Source organism: Eublepharis macularius, chromosome 14, assembly GCF_028583425.1.
Source record: "Eublepharis macularius isolate TG4126 chromosome 14, MPM_Emac_v1.0, whole genome shotgun sequence".
In the NCBI taxonomy this organism is placed as follows: domain Eukaryota; kingdom Metazoa; phylum Chordata; class Lepidosauria; order Squamata; family Eublepharidae; genus Eublepharis; species Eublepharis macularius.
The window spans coordinates 46,910,967-46,925,844 of record NC_072803.1 but is presented as its reverse complement, the minus strand read 5'-3'; positions in this window follow the sequence as shown (position 1 = coordinate 46,925,844).

The window sequence follows — 14,878 nt, the reverse complement described above, 5'->3', positions numbered from 1 at the left end:
TCCCTGGAAATTTTGAAAGCGTTCAAAGTGCTTCTGAACTCGAATCTTGCTCTTCTACAGCAGCCCAACATAGCTATCCAATTGCAACTCAATTTCCTCATGTAACCTATGTTATGCTAACTTTATCACAGTTAAAAATATTACACCAGTAAAATATTTTGAGCACTCAGAAACATTATAATACTATTATAAGTCTCTATATTCAGTACAAATTTCTAGGATTCTCATATCTGAAATCTTTCCTACAAAATAAAAGGATGTACAGCCACAACTGTTTTTTTTTCAATATGTTACTACACTCAGTTACAGAAACAGAGCTATTCTGATCAGAGATCTATTGAGGACCTAACCGATGTGGTTTTTCTGGTGCCCAAGGTTTGCAGCAGAATGTGAAAGATATCTCGAGCATATTTTATGGCGACATCCAGGGAGGTCATCATACCAGAATAAATTTTTGATATTATTTGATACAGAAATAAACAGGTGACACAACAAAGGGCAAAGTTTACCAGTTTGGTTATAAAGATCCTGTCAAAATCCTCTGTTGTTTGTTTGGTGGATGGATAAATTGTGAATTCTATGTTGGATCTGATGTGTTATAGGAATAGCAAGTTACTGTTAATTCTGTACTTCTTGTAGGGTTGCCAGGTCCCCCAGGGGCCAACACATGGTTGCAGGGGGCTGGGGGGCAGCGACCTACTCACCTCTCGTACACCCCCTCTGTGCAGAAAACCATTTTCTGGCAAAGACAAAAATACAAAGAAGTTCCTACCAACAAATACAGCCTGTTAGAAGGTGGGAAACCACATGTGTAGGAAGGTAAAAATAAATGATAAAGCAATGAAGGTCAAAGTGAAGGTATACATTGAATATATTGAGTATAGAATTCACATTACCTTCTGTACATACACTACATGGACCATTATAAACCAATAAACAATTCACTTAAAAATCTTTACGTGATCATTATTAACAAGGAAGTTCAACAGGTACAGTAAACAACTCAAGCTGGGAAGACATCCAACAGGTAAGCTTCCAATTCAACAGGTGCAACAAGAAACTCCTTCCTACACGTGTAGTTTTCCACCTTCTAAAAGGCAGAAAATTATTTTCTGGCATGACGGGGGCAGTGTTGGAGCACAAGCTTGCGCTTTTCTTCCCCTCCACTTGCTGGCTAGGTGAATGGGGCCAGGGGGCTGCAAGAGGGGGCAAGGGTTTCCCCACTCTGAGTAGTGGGCTGGCAAGCCTGATTTCTTCCAATCAAGATTTATTATTTTAATTATTAGCATGTATTTCAATTTTTAATGTTATTTCATGGGTTTTAACCGATATTGAGATTGTCTGGATTGTTGCTTTCTTTTAAAATGTTTGCTAAGGCTATGAGTTAATGCAATAAAATTGATGAATGAATGAGTAACACCACCACCTTGGGGAGGAGCATTTGTGCTTGTTCGCATTGCCTCAAATGTGGCGTCTATTTGTCGTAGCCTCTCTTATGCTCAATTCCTTTCAATATGAATACTGTACAATAAAGCAGTCTCCATATGGGGAGGCTATGTAAGGCAACAACACAAAGATAACTCTCCCAGGAGCCCAGTCTAGAGAAATCAACTCTAAAGATCTTACCCATCTCCCTCAAACTTTTTATACACTATCCAACTATTAAAATCTCCATGATTACTTTCAATAATCTCCTAGAGATTACTGCTGATTGCATGGCCAATCCTGTAGAGGTAGCAACTCTAGGACAGAATTGTACATTTTTATGCTTTATACATACATTCATGTGTTTTTTAATCTATTAAGAAAGAATTAATATTGATCACTTCAGATGTAGCTATATCAGGTTGCCAATTGCCGGTTAGGAAATTCCTGGATATTTGGGACATGGACTAGAGAGGGTGGGGTAGAGCAAGGGGAAAGACCTCAGCAGAGTATAATGCCATGGCGTCCAGCCTCCAAAGCAGGCATTTTCTCCAGGGGAACTGACCTCTGTAGATCAGTTGGAATACTGAGAGATCTCCAGGCCCCACCTGGAGGTTAGCAACCCTACTAGATCACTAGGCCAGTCACTTCTCAGAGCATAACCACAGCGTTTTTGAGAGGACAAAAGGGGGTTGGAAAGGAAACATGTGTGGCCCTTGGAGGGAAGGGGCAGACTTGGACACAGTTCCTTAGTGGGAGGGATGGGAAACTGGTGGCAAATCTAAACATAAAAGCCAAGGCTAGGGTCCTACCTTTCTCTGCACCCCAACCAGGAGCCATGCCTCTTGCAAAGGGAGAGGGGGGGAATATGTTCTTCAGAATTATGCCTTTTCTCATGGCCATGCCCTAATAGAGAAGAAAAATCAGCCAAAAGGAACAAATTGGTATCAAAGAGGGGCGTGCCCTACCTCAAGGCTCACTGGATTTATGTGACTGGCTAAAAATGGACTCACAGCTACTGGTAGCCTCACGAGCCATTGGCTGAAAGCTTTGAAGAAAAGCGTTGAAAATCTGAACAAGCAAATGGCCCTCCCTGTACTAAGAGCTATTGTAAGGGAGTCTTGCCAGGTGATTCTATAGCCTGCAGGCCCTGCCCCGAGAGCCTCAGAGAGGCCTGGGTGAAAAGTCAACTTGAAACTAGAGATTCAGACATGAGAGAGAAGCCATGGGATTGGACGACCAGGAGAAAACAAGGTTTAATTAGCCACTGACTTAATCTAGGTCACTTTGAAATTTTTGAGTAAATTAATACAATTAAGCCTTCAAAAGCATTTCCTTTTAATGTTCTCTTGGAGGGCCCAATCCCCATTTGCCACTATGGAGGAGCCTCCAGTGGCTTCTCTGTGATACTATAAATAGGTTCAACACCCCACCCCAAAAAACCCTGACCGAGCAACACCAACCAACTTAAATTAAATGAGTAAATCTTTTTTTTAAGGATTGTAGCCCACAGCCTCTTGGGAACATAAATTGAATCTGGTTTTATGATGCTACCTGTTTTATATTGTGATGTAATCCACTCTGAGCCTGCTCTGCAGGGGGAGCGGAATATAAATATAATAAATAATAATAATACGCTTGTCAGAGGTTGTGGAAGGAAGTGGCACAGATCCAAACTATTGTCTCAGTCACACTTTGGCATGGACCAAATGCAACAAAATGTGCATAAGACCAGTTTAAAGCAAAGTGGAATCCGTGCCACTTCCTGCGTACTTATTTAGAAGCAAATCCTGTTGAACTCAGTGAGTCTTACTACCAATTAAACATGCATAGAAATACATGGTTGGTACATTTTAACTCTCCACATGAACATGTGAAGCTGCCTTATACTGAGTCAGGCCCTTGGTCTACCGAGATCAGCATGGTGTACTGGACTGGCAGCTGCTCTTCAGGGTGTGCTCATATAAAGCTGCCTTTTGTACCACTTATTTTCTGTTCCTTTTAACTGGAGATGTCAGAGACTGAATCCGGTACCTCCTGCATTTGAACCAGATGCTCAGCCATGGCCCTGCCCTCTTTTGCACTCAACACCAGAATAGTTCAAAAGTGGGTGAACTTCAAATTTTCATAGATCTTTAAAAATTTTATATGGAAATTTACTGCATAATTATTCCGGAAAAGTGTGAGATTACAGTCCGAGACAGAATGGCACTCAATAATGTATCCCATTAAGGTGCTGGCCCTGAGCTGTCCTTAAATTCGTGGTTGGGCCAACTTGTGTGGAAGCACCATTGAGTGAACATGCATATCCTCCAACATTTCACAGATGAAAATGTAGACATGCTCGGTGGATCCTTTTCCTCATATAAAGGTGCTGTCAACAACAACACCATCACCCAATACTGGATTCAGCTCCACTTGCTATACTCATGTACTCCTCCATTACAAGTCCCATGCCGTTTTAAAAGTCAAGAGGGAGCTGTTCTCTACGTTAGAGGTTTGCTAGAAAGAAATCACCCATTTGAGAGATCTCCCCACCAACACCACTGAAACTGATAAAGACAGCTAGAAATTTCAAAACTGTGCACTCTGCTGTGATATTTTGGTTGGTCTTAATCAGGGGTCATTTCACAGAAAAAGGAACTCATTCATAGATAAAGGAACTCAGGAGCTGGAGGAACTTATTAGCACAACTCATTAGCATATGCCACGCCCCTTGACATCGCCAGAAATGTGTCATCAGCATAACTGATTTGCATATGCCACACTTCCTGACATCACCTATCCTGGCTGTTTTGGACCCAATCCTGGGCATTCAGGACCAAAATTGGGCCTAAAATGGCCAAAAGGGGCTGAAAATGGCCAAAAGGGGGCCCAAAATAGTCAGGATCGGGCTGCTGCTCAACAAGAGAGTGATCCACCACCCGTCAGAGGCCCGATCTGGGCCGTTTCGGCCCCAATCCAGGATGAAAAGGGCCCAAAATGGCAGAGTCAGGGTCTTTGGGGAACTGCAGGAACTGTGTTCCTGCACATTCCCCCTTGAAATGAGCCCTGGTCTTAATAAGAAGATATGACATTACTTTTGTTCTGAGAATTTTGTTATGGACACTATGACCACTTCTTTTGTCCTGTAATCTGTTAACTGTTCCAAATATGGCTTAGCTGCAGCTTCAGCATGTAAAGTGGCAAGCTGTACACTACACGATACTTAATACTGAAGCACTGAGCTTATATGCAGGTGCATTTGAGACAAGATACATTTTCCCATTTTGAAAGTCACCTTCTGGACACTCTGGGAGGAGAGCAGAACCTTGAAGGATGACATCCACCAAAAGCAAAGACAAAATAAGAACTGATTTACCAAGGATTATCAATATAGGAGTTCACGTGATTCATCTGGGCTGCTGCTACTTTAAGAATCAAGTTCTCATATAAACCTTCTGTGTGTATGTGAAGGCACCAGTTCTCCAACAGTACTTCCCCATAGGGTTGCCATTCAAGCTTGGGAAATTCCTGGAGATTTGGGGGGCAAAGAATGGGAAAATAAGAGTTTGGGGAGGGAAGGGAGCTCAGAAGGGATGTGATGCCTTCCAAAGCGGCTGTTTTCTTCAGGGAAACTGATCCCTGTACTCTGGAGATTAGTTGTAATTCCAGGGGATTTCCAGGCCTTTCTGTTGTAAAGATATGATTTTGATTATATATACTCTAGCTATACATGTGTATTTTGGTGAACGTCGTATGACCTTTAATTCAGTTCATTAGCAGGTTGTGGAAAATACAGGTATTCTTTCATCTTTGACAACAAATTAAACTTAATTGAGCAGATAAATGATTTTTTAATTGCTAGAAAAGGCAAAGTGTAATCTGTTAATTTAGTTTATAGAAGTATTTTACATCTTTAAAGATGTATCCATGCAGGTGCACAATGGCATTATATGATTAAAAATATGAAGAATCAGCTAGAGCTAAAACCAATCACAGAATTTATATTATTGTCACATATAACAGACTTCAGAGATGCCTTTAGTATAAAAGGATGTCACCAAGATAAGAGACTAGAGTTTTGAAGCAGGAAATATCACACCAAAGACTTTAGGTGAGAAATGTAGGTGTCAGTGTGTTTATGGAAATTCCAGCACCAATTTGGTGTAGTGGTTAAGAATGGCAGGACTGTAATCTTGAAGCCAGCTGGGTCACCTTGGGTCAGTCACAACTCTGTCAGAGCTCCCTTGGCCCCACACACCTCACAGGGTTTTGAGGATAATAATAACACACTTTGTAAACCACTCTGCATGGGCTTTAAGTTGTCCTGAAGGGCGTTACATAAATCAAACGTGATTCTTATTTTATAGTAGACTATGTATGATCAGATTTTACATCATTCATAATTTTGATTGAGAAAAGTTAAGATAGTTACTGTTTATTGCATCACTAGCAACAAAGCCCGTTGGCTCTAGAAAGGGGAGGGTGAGCAGGCAGGCATTTCCTCCTCCTCCATCACTGATCCTGGCTAGATGAAAGCAGGGAAGGCGGGCATGGCCACCTCCTCTGCACCTGATCCCAGGCAGGTGAAGGCAGGGGATGGGCATTGCCACCTACTCTGCTCTTGATCCCATCTGGGTGAAGGCGGGGGACAGGCATTGCCACCTGCTCTGCTCCTGATCCCAGCCGGCTGAAGGTGGGGGATGGGCATTGCCCCCTGCTTTACTCCTGATCCCAGTTGGGTGAAGGCAGGGGACAGGCATTGCCACCTGCCTCACTCCTGATCCCAGCTACATGAAGGCGGGAGGTGGGCATTGCCATCTGTTCCACTCCTGATCCCAGCTGGGTGAAGTTGGAGACAGGCATTGCCACCTGCTCCACTCCTGATCCCTGCAGGGTGAAGGTGGCTGGTGGGCATTGCCACCTGCTCCATTTCTGATCCCAGCTGGGTGAAGGTGGGGGGCAGGCATTGCCACCTATGCCGTGTCTGATCCCGGCCTGGGATTCTTTGGAGATCTGGCTGCCTCATCTGGGCTTCCTTCCACAGCAGTGCCCTCTGGTGGCACACCAGAGTAGGAATTGAGTTGCCTTGAATGCACTTAGCCTTTTAGGATATGTTCATCATTAATTGGAGTTATTTTAATATGCATTTATATTCTAGTATCTTGCTTAATTAAAAGGATTAGGATTTACAATAAAGAATAAAAATTTAAACTCCAAGGATGTATCTGTGTATCTTGATGGGAAAGAATTAAAAACCAAGAACCACCCACATAAATAATTTGTTCTGAGAAGCAGGTTCTCTGAAGAGAGATTTGTTTTCAGACCCTATATGAAACTGAGTCTATCCAGAATTTGGAGAATAAATGTCCATACGGGACAGTTCAGCAGATATGAAGTACGGATAAATCAGTTCTCCTTTCATCTCTGAGAGGCCAGCAACCCGGCCTCTCCATGAAGCATGCCCAAGTGTGATCACCCTTTTGGCCCTGAGAATGTGAGGGCGGGGGGGGGGGGAGCTTGTGTGAATAAGGCCCTTCAAACTCATGTACATGATCTTAAGGGCTACTCCTGCAAAATAAAGACAGATAAAACTGCAAAGATTTTCTTATATTGGGATGAACTTATCAACAAGGACAAGCTAAAGAAATTTCATGCTCAGCACAGGCGAGCACTTCATACAGCTTTAGTATTTATGGCTGGTATTGCACTGTTTAGAAATTTTAAATTTATATACCCTGTTAAACTGTGTTTCCCCCCTCTACAAATGTCTACTGACAAGGGCAAAGGTTTATGAATCGATCCAGCAGAGAATCAAATTCTTATAAATTCATTATGTTTCAATACTTTCTCAGGGGACATAAGGTTAGTAAGATCACGTCTCATTCTGGCTTGATGTGTACCTAACAGTGAAGACCTCTGTAGGTGTTTACATTGTGGGTCGCAGCAATGTAGACTTTTACTTATCTTTGGGAATAAGTAATAAAATATACCACCTTCCTATTACAGCTGACATGAAGGGTAAAATATGTCTTACCAAGTTTTAGAAATTCCTCTATTTTAAAAACTGTGAACTGTATATAAATAGTTTTCGCAACTGCTCTATATGGCAAGGTGCCAAAGCACATCAGTAACAAACATTATTATGGAGTGTAAAGCTAAAGTTTCACACTCCTTAGACTTAACCATGTAGAGACAATGAGAAGGCAGCCAACGTTTCTTAACTACAGTTGCCAGCCTCCACATGATCGCTGAAGATCTCCCGGAATTACCACTGATATCCAGATGACAAAGATCAGTTCCCCTGGAGAAAATGGCTGCTTTGGAGGGTGGATTGTATAGCATTATAACCCAGAGAGACCCCTTTCCAAACTCCACCCCCCAAATCTCCAGGAATTTCCCAACCCAAACCTGGCAACCCTAACACATCACATGCACAGAGACCAAATTAGCAAAGGTTAGGAAGGCCAACTATGAGCATATGAGGGGGTTACTATCATTTCATGTAGACATTCATATAATTGGGAAACTTCTGTATTAAATGTTTACTGCCAGTAATAATGTGGCACATAACCACAAAAGCAGGCATTTACTTCAGTGTGTTCCGAATTAATTCATGCAAATTAAATCAGCAATGCCCGAGGAAGGCTCCCATGGTTCTATCATTTGGCAAAATGTACAATACCGAAATGTTCAGGAGGGTATTCTTCTCATGGAACTAGATCTGTAGTGGAACAGAATGGTCCAGAAGGGCACCTTCAGGGGGGCACTGGGCAGTGGGAAATGGTTACTGCATTGCTTGTAGTCCCACATTCTGCACTGCTCACACTATGCCAGCCTGGGCACTCGGCTGTTCACATGGTCATTCAGTTTTGTATTTCTAGTCCTATCGCATGGTTCATTCAACATACGACTGAATTTTTTTCTTTCTGTAGTCTTGAGTCTCAGTAAACTAGCTAACTAAGTAACTGCTGCTCTGTTAAGGCAGTCCAGCATCATCGCCCCCATACTGCAAATAAGAAAATAGTGGCTTGCCTAAGACCATTTCTAATCAGAGTTACACTCTTCTAAGTCCATTGAAATCAACAGGTTTGGAAGGGAGTAACTCTTCTTAGGATTACACTCTTAGTAGCTCAGCTCTTTCATAGCAGGAAACCAGTTTGTTGTTACACGAGAGTCGTGTTGTTACACGAGAGAGTCTTGATAATTAAACACAATAAATTGCAGTTTGTCGTTACTTCTGAAAAGGAAACTGATCAGTCGCCCGAACTAGGATCACAAACCAGAGTTTAACTCTGGCTTAGAGGGAAGAGACAAATCTTAATTTGTGCTCAACATGTAATAACAGAATATAGTTTCCCACAAAAGCAGAAGTGTTTCATTAGACAAGCTCAACAGTCCCCCACACACTTTCATATGCCAAACCATACCAGGATGCATGGGTGAAGTTATAGGGAAGTCCCTGGAGATTTGGGGGTGGAGCTTTGGGAGGGACCTCAGTGGAGTATGATGTCAAAGAGGTCATTCTCCAAAACACTCATTTTCTTCAGCGGGACAGATCTCTATAGTCCGGGGATCAGTTGTAATTTCAGATTTCCAGGCCCCATCTGAAGGTTGGCAACCCTAATATTTGAATTGGCAACTTCCTAGCATAACATACCCACTCTTAGGTTAATAGCTGCATTACATCAGGGGAAAAATCAGATCTATACTCTATCGGACTACTAAATTCAGCCATGAACTCTTTCAGCAAACAGATTAATCCTACATTTTACCTTTCCTTGCTCCTGAAATTTGGCCATGTTAGCAGCTAGGTCAATGTTATGAAACAAAACATGACATGTCACAGATACACCAAAGATGAAAAAATGCCAAACATTTAACAGGGATTTGAACTTGTATAGTCTCCCAATTTCTACTAATTCTGGTGTGCAATCTATGTTGGGTTGAGTGGTTTGACACACGAGTTAAGCATTTGCCATCTTCCATTTCTGAATAAACAATCATATATTAATTATTAGTAAATTGAACAGTAAAACTAGCTTAAATGCACTTTGCAAAAAGCTGTAATCCGTATAGCTAATGTAGGTGGAGTGGCTGGAGGAGATTCTTATGTGTGGATACTGAATTTTCTGGTGATTTAGCAAAACAACCTGATTTAAAACGAAGTACAATTAACTCTTTGTTTGGAAAGCAAACAAGCTCCCAGGTCCAGAGCAACAAATGTCAGTTGTGACAGCTGTACAGAGGGCAAATATGTTGAGGTTGGATCAATTTTTTTGTTTGTTTTCAAAAGAAATTTTTGAATTTGGATACTCCGGTCAAAAAGGGGCAATTGAATTCCATCCGTTGTGATTACAGGCTTAAATTACTTGTCTTTTGCACTCTGATAATAAGGTGTGGAGCCTAATGCTTTTCATGTACAAATCTGAGTGGGGCTGGGTAGAAAAAGACATGCTATTCACAGTAATGGTATGACATGTCCCTCTTGTGTGTGTAGCAAAAAGCACTCTAATTTTCTTCCTCCTTGCTTTACTTTGCACAAGCTGGCCTCTCATTTGCCCCCAACCTGTTTACACTACCCCGTTATCCAAAACTATCTTGATTCCTTGCACAACTCCACCCTTTCTTCCATGCCACCCGTTGCTCAGAACTGTCCCCACAGCACCTCTCACTTCCTTCAAGTCCTTCCTCAATACATCTCTTGTGCATGAAGCCCAGAGAAAAACCCTGTTCATACTACAACTGTGTCTGAGAACATTAAATTGGAATGAACACATTCTCCCCAGTTATCAGCACTTCCCTCTATTGTCTCCCTTGTCTGACATTTTTTATTATAAACTCCTCGGAGCCTGGACCCGTTTTCGCATACTATATAAAACACCAGGTATATTAATAGATAAATGGGAAAAGGCTGATTCATTTTTTGAAAAAGCATAATGAGTGTTCCAATTAGTACGTTGTTAATATTTTATTTAAAGAAGAGAACATTTCATGGTAACTGAACCCTATCCTCTACAGTTTTTCTACTGACAACACAATGCTGTGTACCTAAAATTCAAAACTGTACTCAGGTTGGGATTGCACAAAGTTCTGCTGTCAAGAAATGCATCTCTAGTAGGGTTGCCATCCTCCAGGTGGGGGGCTGGAGTTCTCCTAGAATTACAAGTGATCACTAGACAACAGAGGATCTAGTGGATAACATAGCAGTTTCGGAGGGTGGAATTCTATGGCATCACTTCCCTGCTGAGCTCTCTCCACTCGCCATATTTTGCCCTCTCCAGGAATTTCCCAACCCAGAGTTGGTAACTAAGGGTACGTACGCACACACACAATCTGGGATATCTAGATCTATGTTTTGGGGAGACCAAATAAATCCAGGATTCCAGAAATCTGTTAGATTCTCTGATTTAATTACGACAAATAAGAAAATCCTGGATTTGGCCATTGTTGCCTATGGGGGAAATATTTCGAAGCAGGCTATCAGGCAGAAACACAAAGGGGCAAGACTGCCAGTGGCCAAAGGCACACTCCCAAATACAAGTAAAATAAAGGAATGGATGGAATCCCCCCAGAAGCAAAGTAGATTCTAGGGGAAGCACATGAAACCAGAGGATGTGAAAAAATTTTCCACCCAAGCCAGACTGAAGCAAGGGACACTGTTGCAACTTAGCCCAACTAAACTGGTGTCACTCACAGAAGCCAGGCCGACAAAGAGAACTGTTGCATCGATTGGCCACTCACTCCCCCCTCCCTCCTGCAACTCCTCTCTTGGAAAAAAAGCTGGAGAAGCCCAGAAAGGAGCCAGCCAGAGGCTGAAGCCACATTTCCTGGATTTATCCAGGGGTCTGGATCTGGGTTCCAGGATAAGATTTAGGATTCTCTGATTTGATTCAGGAAAGCTGGATTTAACCAGATTGGCAAAAATCTGGCTCCCCCCCCCCCCGCCACAAATCTTGTATTGCACACCCCTGCTGGCAACTCTTCTAGCTTGTTGCCATCCAGAACTCTTCCGTATTGAAGCTACTGCTTTTCGTACCCCATGCCACTAACGTGAGTGAAGTTTTCCAGTGACAATATAACTTACCTCCAACAGCAGCCAGACATCACACACCCTGTGTGACCTTGCACTTCGTAACAGACTCCTCATAGCCAATATGAACAAACTGGAAATCTGATATAACAGCAGCATGGAAGAACTTATTTACTGGGGCACTGTTGATACTTTAACCAGCATCATTGTTTATCCCCTTTCAGCAACTCCATGTAGACTATATATGTATCATGATGGATATACTTTGCCTAGGATAACTGAGTTGCCCACAAATGAAATGAAATCCTGCCCTCAAATCATAGTTGACTTATGGGAACTCCTGTTGGGGGTTTTCACCGCAAGAGACTAACAGAAGCGGTTTGCCATTGCTTGCCTCTACAGCCCTGGTCTTCATTGAAAGTCTCCCATCCAATTACTAACCAAGGCCAACCCTACTTCTCTTCTGAGATCAGGCTCTCCTGGGCTAAGGCACTCCTAATATGTTTAATTTAATAAAATAATAAATGATATCTACTTGTTATGTAGAAGCACCATTGATTATTGGATCTTACTCTGATTTATGGATGCAACCTTAAAATCACCCAGAAACGTCAACTCCATGCACAAGCACTAGGCAGTAATTCCCACTGAAAACAATGGGATTAAGAAAATGTGTTTGATCAGGCTATGAGGATGCTGACAATCAACAGGTCCTCGATTTGACATGTTGACTGGTAATGCTTGCTCTTACACAGGAATCATAAAGATTACTTTCTGCTTCACAATTTATTTTGCTTCATTTATACTCTGCTTTTCTACACAACGGGGACTTGAAGCAGCTTACATTGTTCTCTCCTCCATTTTATCCTTGGAATCATCCTCTGAGTAACGTTAGGCTAAGAATGTTTAACTGGCCCGAGATCAAACAGCAAGATTCCATGGCAGAGAGGGAGTTCAAACCTGAGAATCCCTAGGTCTTTGCCCGACAGCTGAGAGAGACTCAGTCTTCCTTGTAGGGATGGCTCCTTGCTCCCCAATTCTCTTGAAGAGTTTTTGGGGGGGCTTCTCCATCAATAGCCTCTAATGCCTCCTGGAGCACACTCCTCCCACTGGTTTGATCTCAGTACCACCATCAAACAGGGCTGTTTGGCAACACGGATACAGCAAGGCTTGCAGTCTTAAGCAATATAAAGCGTTATTCCTCTACTACAGAAATAATACAGGCTACAGAAATGAGGGCACAGGTTCTAAGAAAGAACACAGAACAGAACATTTCCTATCTTGGAAAGCTGAAGTTAACTGGCATTTGCTTTCCCTTCAACCACAAACCGGCTGGAGCAAACAAGTGTACGCACAGAGGGAGCTCTCTAGTTGCCATGCACGCATGCACAGAACAGCTGCTTTTCATCTTCCCCTTCTGAAGTGCATCCATGGCCCTGGGCCAATCTGGGCTCTAAAATGCTGACTACTGGAGCCCACCAGAAAGTAGCAGCCCACAGTCAGGTGCTACTCACATTAGGGGGGTTCATTATTTTCCCTGCAGGATATGAAAACATCATTTGGAACTGGCTGAGATTTTTCCACCTTAGCTGTCTCCATCCAATCAGTCATTTTCACGACAAGTGGTTTCCCCTGCTCTCATCCACAACACTAACCACTATACCACACTGGCTCTGAATACATAACACATGTACACTAAGCAGATAGATGGGAAAATAAGGCTGCTCGCACATACAGCAGAACTGCCAATCCACGAAACCCCCACAGTCACACTCTCACATCTGACCTTGGGATGGAATTACATGTGTACTTAAACACACAAAAATGTAGCAGTTCTTTCAGTCACTCCAATCCCGTTCACTGACGTAGGCACATGCAGCTGAGGCAGACGATGAGCATAAATGGGCATGGTGTGGAGGAATTTTGCAAGCATTACTGTACAGGTGAATTGCTCTATGTGCTTTTTAAAAACAAGCCTACAGGGTTTCCTGAATTTAAGGATGAACACCACAGAAACAGTGTTAAATCATTTCCATCCTGCTGTTTGGCACACATTACCAAACAATATAAAAACCGTAACTTACCATACATACACTGCATAGAGAAAAAAAGCACTAACAGCAGCTTACCAGCTGGGGGAACACAGCAGCATTGAGTCAGCCGAAAGCTTGGTGAAGCAAGTATGTTTTAGCAGCCTTCCTGAAAGCCACAGAGGCTGCAGCCAACTATGCTTTGCATGGGAGAGCATTCCATAAGAGTGTGCCACCACCCAAAAGGCACCGTCTTATGTTGCAGCCTGCCAAATCTCCAGTACTGGTGGCACACAAAACAGAGTCTCCCAATAGTTGCACCAAAATGAATTAGACAACAATGTGGAGTCTAAAAACAGCATGTCTACATTTCCATTCAAGCTAGTGTTCTTTACATCCAACCTTTGGGCTAGTAAGAGAGAAGGAAATGATAGCAATAGTAGCTTAGGATTCTTGCGCTTTTTTGGTACAAACTTTAGCAAATGAACTTGAGGGGGGTGTTTTGTTTTTTAAGAGGGCATATCTAACATCAAACACATTGACATTTTCAATAAATGAAAAAGAAAAATATCCAGGAAAAAGTGACAGATAACATTTATTAAAACATGTTATACAAAAGAGCATGGGACTCTTCTATAAGAAGAAAAGAATGAGATCTTAACATCACACAAAACCATGCTGAACATGATTATGGCAGCAATCTTATAGTGCTAAGAAATTATTCAACCTTTGCCATACAGGCATCAAACCTCACAGCAAGTCATGAACTGGAATATATGAATGAAACATTGCTTATTCGGGAAAACATTGTAGCAGAATAAGAAAAGTTCACCCGACTCACATAAACTGGTTACATTTATGGGAGAAATGTAACGGAACTCAAAAGAGGGGAAAGCAGCAGCCACCGGCTTAGGATGCAGGCATCAAGCGTCACCACACCAAAAATATATGAAATTAACTTTTCCAGCTTGCCCCGTTTGGGGTTCTGGTAACTAGATCTGAGAGATTTTATCTAAAATAAGTACTATTGAAGTATTGTGGGTGGGGGTAGGGAGATTCTGGATGGTGAGGAAAAGATAATATTCTACTTCCTAGCTACGACGATTTTTTAAAAAAATAGGATCGCAGATTTAAGAAAAACATATGGTCTGAAATATCCTGTTTGCCAGGGGCCCATGTTTTTACATTTTAAAACACAGAACGTGCCAAATGAAGAACTTGCAATACAGCTAAATAGGCCAGATCCATCCAGCTTTTGTGCTCAGTCTTCTCCATTTATCCACCTTACTACAGCCTCCGTTCCATATGGCTTTTGTCCATGCAGAGCCTACAGTCCTCAGCTTAGCCATTTTTCATGGTCAGAATGATCCCTTCCTCCTATTTTCACCAGTCCAAAAGTTGGTTTGAT